The sequence below is a fragment of the Dasypus novemcinctus genome, chromosome 5, assembly GCF_030445035.2.
Source record: "Dasypus novemcinctus isolate mDasNov1 chromosome 5, mDasNov1.1.hap2, whole genome shotgun sequence".
NCBI classification, from domain to species: domain Eukaryota; kingdom Metazoa; phylum Chordata; class Mammalia; order Cingulata; family Dasypodidae; genus Dasypus; species Dasypus novemcinctus.
The window spans coordinates 137,268,427-137,274,003 of NC_080677.1; positions in this window are offsets into that span (position 1 = coordinate 137,268,427).

Consider the following 5,577-nt stretch of genomic DNA (forward strand, 5'->3'; position numbering starts at 1 on the left):
TATTCCCCTTTGTTTTCTTAAGTAAGTGTCCCTTTAAATCACATCTACCAAGGGGGTGGGGACTCAGCCTGAGTCATGCCTTATTGACTGGATAAAATTTAAAGACTCTAATCCTTTGCTAAGATGTGGCGACTCTCTAAGCCAAACTCAGCATGTAAATGCATTACCTTCCCCCACTGTGGGACATCCCAGGGATGAGCCTCCCTGGTGCCAAGCGATTACTACAATCACTAACTGGTGAAGCAACTAGAAAAAGACCTTGACTAAAAGGGGGAAATGGTAAAGACAAATGAGTTTATATGGCTAAGAGTCTTCAAAAAAGAGTCAGGAGGTCAGCAGAGGGGTCGCATTTATGCACCCCACAGCAGGATCCCTGAGATAGCCAAAGTAGGTACAACCCTAGGTACTTGGTGCTCCTGAGAGCTACAGAGACACACAGGTTCTACAACCATGGCAGTGGGCTCTGGAGTTCAGTGCCTTGTCAGTTGGTCCTACTTTGGAATTTGTGTTCCTGATGTGATGGAGTTGGACTCAGTTGTGACCTTTCTACACATGCCTCTTCTGTCACTTTTACTGAACCTGTGGTTGGTGCTGGGGTTGGTGTATACCCAGGAGACTTCAATCTCTGGACTGGCCTTGTGCCACCTGGGCCCTGAGCCTTAACAGAGTTGCAACTCCTATTCTCCAGTTTGTTGTACTTACACAGGTCAGCTAATGGGGAGGTGAAGATTTAAAAAAGCAAAATGTGTTCACCAAATGCAATGAATATGCCACAATGATGAAAGAGGTTGTTGATGTGGGAGGAGTGGGTGGGGTGGGGTGTGGGGTATGTAGGAACCTCATATTTTTTAATGTGACATTTTTTGTGATCTATGTATCTTCCAAAAAATACAATAAAATAAATAAATGCTCATAATTTTAAAAAAGCTCTAATCTTAACAGATAATATAATCAAAGCCCCCTCAGCTGAGTTTAATATGATCAAAGGGTATTACACCCAGAGGAATAGATTAGTTTACAAACATAATTGTTCTTTTTTTTTTTGGAGGGGGGGGTCATAAAATAATCTCGAACTACCATACAACCAAAACTATTTTTATTTAGTTACTATGGTTGTATGTAAGGGCATAGCCCAAACTTATCATCAGCACCTCATGCAGACTATTCTTGCATGGGACAAAAATGATTCTTTAGTTACCAAATCTACTGTATATTTTTCAGTGTGTATTTTCACTTCTCTGCAATCTTAGATACTGTGGATCACTTCTTCTTTCTTAAACCTCTCATCTCTAGTGCCACACTCTCCTGTTTTTTTCCTAATGCCCTGGTCACCTTTACTCCATTGCCCCCAAGTTTGGTGTTCCTTGGGCTTCTACCTGCAGTCCTCTGCTCTTCTCACACTGTACCATCCCTAGGTAACCACATTCAAATCCATGGCTTCAATCACAATGTGAAGTATAAGAATCAATTACCTAACACAAGGTCCTAAAGTTATTTCCATATATTTTCTTCTAAGAGTTTTATAGTTCTAGTTCTTATATTTAGATCATTGATCCATTTTGAGTTGCTTTGTATATGGTGTGAGGTAAGGGTCCCCTTTCTTTCTTTTGCACGTGGATATCCATTTAAAGAGATTATTCATTCATTGAGGAGACAATTCTTTCCCCATTGAGTGGACCCAGTACCCTCGTCAAAAGTCAATCAGCCATAGATGTGAAAATTTATTGCTGAACTCTTAATCCTATTCCATTGGTTTATATGTCTGTCATTGTGCCAGTACAATAATGTGTTGATTACTGATAAGTTTTGAGATTGGCATGTGTGAGTCTCTCAACTTTGTTCTTGGCCATTTAGGGCCCTTTGCTCTTCCATGTGAACCTGATAAATACCATTTCCAGTTCTGAAAAGAAGACTGTCAGAACTTCGATTGGCACTCTGTTGACTCTGTAAACCACTTCGGGCAGCGATGACCTCCTAACAATATTAAAAGTCCTCCAATCCATGAAAATTGAATGCGTTTCCATTGATTTCAGCAATATTTTGTAGTTTTCCATGTCAGAGTCCTTTATGTCATTGGTTAAATTTATTCCTAGGTATTTTTGCTTTTAGTTGCTTTTGGAATAGCTTTATTTTTTCTAAACTCAAGACTGGGATATACAACTGCTTACCAGACACATGGACACAATCATTTAGCAATTTACTGGAACTGAATTATTTCTCTTCCCCCACCAGCACTGCTTCCCTTTTTGTATTCCTTCTCTGAATCTTGGATGCTGCTCCGGACTTCTCCTTCTCATTAAACTATGACTTCCTATCCTGTTGGTTACTGAGCTTGTGGGTTCTCTCTCAAATCTTCCTCCCCTCCTGATTACCACTACCAAATGCCTTTGTTTACTTTGTACTTTGATAACTACATAGCTTTGGGATAATTTAGTTTTTGTCATTGTTATTTTTTTGTAGCAAGCAACAGAATGCCCTATTTTTTAGTTACTTTTGATTCAGAAGATTTCATAGATCTTTAGTTAAAAAGTAAGGTGGACAAGTATACAACCTTCCTGCAAAGCTCAAACCAGCATGAAGAATTTTCTTAGCCAGTGTGATGAGTCGTCCCCAGCTTATTCTCATATTTAACTCAAAAAATAACTTCTAGTATTCTTTGATTTTAAGGTATTAAAGTTTCAGACTGAAAAATCTGAAGCTTTTTAAATATTTATAAAGACAAATGTTTACAAATAAAACTGCTCAATAGAAAATAAAATATGGGACAGGAAGGAATTCACTGAATTCAGGATTCTACCATACAGATATACAACAAAAATCTGATTAGTTTTATTATTATATAATCTTTCAGCTATACAATAAGTTCTAGAGACTAATATACCTAATATATACATGTCTTTATAGTTTGCTTTACCTGAAAGTTTACTCATATATATACTTTTAATCTTTATTTAAATGGTATCATGTAGCAGTTATCTTCTTTCAGTTCATTTTGTTGTTGTTGTTTAATGCCATTTTTGAGCTTTCTCATGTTGTTATGCATAGGTCTAGTTCATTATTTTCACTTTGTTGGTATATCATAGTCTATCCATTTCTTGATGGACATTTACATATTTTCCTTCTTTGTTTTTAATTGTTTTATTTGTTTGGGTTTCTAAATGTTTTTGCTGTTATCTACAATATAGCAATTCGTACTCAGGTTAACATCTTCTTGCAAAGGTGCAAATATTTCTTTAGACATGGAATTGATGGGTAGAAAAAAATGTTTCTATTGATGCTGATAAATAGGGGTTTTCTACCCCATGCACATGAAAGAGCCAATTATATGTCACCAGGGTTTCAAAGAGAGAAAGAGTTTATTGCCAACTGCAAAGCAAGGAGATCAGAAGGCCCATGGGCCATAATCTGTGTCCCTGAATTTTCAGTGTTTTATAGCATCCAAACAAAGGCAGGAAGGCTTAGGATAATGATGAGGTTTGAGAAAGTCTAATCACTGAGCATGCATAGGTTGATTACATGCTCGGTTTACTTGACGTTTAAGGTGCAGTCCACTGTGCATGTCAGGTGGGCCAACTCTGATTAGAACTGCCTTGGTATCACAAGATAATTTAGGAATTAGGATGATCAGTTCTGGGCTGACCATCAACAAGGGGGTTACGTCATGGGTACCACACTTCAGGGTTGTAAACCAAGATAAGGGCATATAAGCAGGGCCAGTAATGAATTGTCTTGTTACTGACCAGCTTCAAGGTAAAGATTATGCAGTTACAAAACAGCAGCAGCATCAAAGAAAGAAGGCCTCTGGGTTACAGTTCAGGGAGTTACAACAGTTACAGATATTTGCTTCTTACTACATTGCAATGTATCAGAAGTTCAGTAAGTGCCTAAAATACATTTCAGTGGACTAAAACACACTTGTTAATTTTCAGTTACAAATCCTTCATTTTCTTTTTTATTCCTCAATCGTTAAGGATATTTGGGTGACTGTTCTGGCTTTTTCATGTTGAAAGGGGGCAACTTTCTCATATTCCTAGGAGTTAGAGAAATGTAACTTCTTTTTAAAGTTTTTAAAAAGTTTATTGAAGTATATCACTCATACATAAACATACATAAATAATAAGTGTATAGTAATAGATGTGAACTTACAAAATGAACATACATAACACCATACAAGGTTCTCATATCTCACCCTGCCTCTAAGAACTTGCATTGATGTGAACCATTTTTAACTAATGATTAAAGAGCATCCTCAAAATATTGCTGCTAACCAAAGTATTTCCCCCAACCCACCTTATTATTATTTTTATATCATTTATAAATGAACATACATTAATAATAAGTGTATGATAAAAGTTGTGAACTTACAAAGGAAACATGCATAATATCATATAGAGGTCCCATACATCAACCCTCCACCAACACCTTGCATTGTTGTGAGATACTTGTGAAAATTATGAAAGAATATTTTGAAAATATTACTATTAATTATGGTCCCTATCTTATGTTTGTTGTATTTTCCCCCCAACCCACACTATTATTATTTTTTAAATATATTTTATGACGGAAGTTATAAACTTACAAAACAATCATGCACATGTGCAGAATTCCCAAACAACACCCCTCTATCAATACACCACACTGTGGTAGAACATTTGTTACAGATTATGAGATAGTATCATCTGATTATTACCAGGTCCCTAGGATACATTTGGCATACTTTTTTTCCATCCATACTCCCCCATTATCAACAGAGTATATCTTTGGCATAGATGCACGAATATTACATTATTACTGTTAATCACATTCCATAGGTCACTCCAGTTGCATTTTTTCCATGCTTCTCCACATTCCCACCACCCTGTAATAGAGATGTACATTTGTTCTAGCTCACAAAGGACATTCTTGTATCTGTACAATCAACTACAATTCTCATCCACTTCTTGGTTTACTGTGTTATTCAGTCCCCAGATTATTCTCTGGCTTTCTGTCAATTGGCATTTACATTCCTAGACTACCATTTTCGGCCACATCCCCATTTATAAACCAGCTATTACTCACTATAATGAGTTACCATCAACTTTATACATTTCTACACTTTTACAGTAAAATAAATTAAAACTTCCTCATACATTATACTTCAGTATTCCATCTCAGTCCTCTTATCTCCTTTAAGAATCCATCACCTGCCACCAGGTCTTGCAATATTTTCCTATATTTTCTTCTAGAAGCTTTATGGTTCTTGCTTTTTTTGAATTAATTTTTGTATAAGGTGTGAGATAGGGGTCCTCTTTCCTTCTTTTGGCTATGGATACCCAGCTCTCCCAGCACCATTTGTTGAATGTACTGTTATTCTAAAGTTGGGGGGTATGACAGGCTAGTCAAAAATCACTTGACTATAGATGTGAGGGTCTGTTCCTGAACCATCAGTTTGGTTCCATTGGTCTATGTGTCTGTCTTTTCCAGTACCATGCTGTTTTTACCACTGTAGCTGGTAATATGATTTTAAGTATGGAAATGAGAATCCTCTAACTTCACTTTTCCTTTTTAAGATGCTTCTGGATACTCAAGATCCCTTAC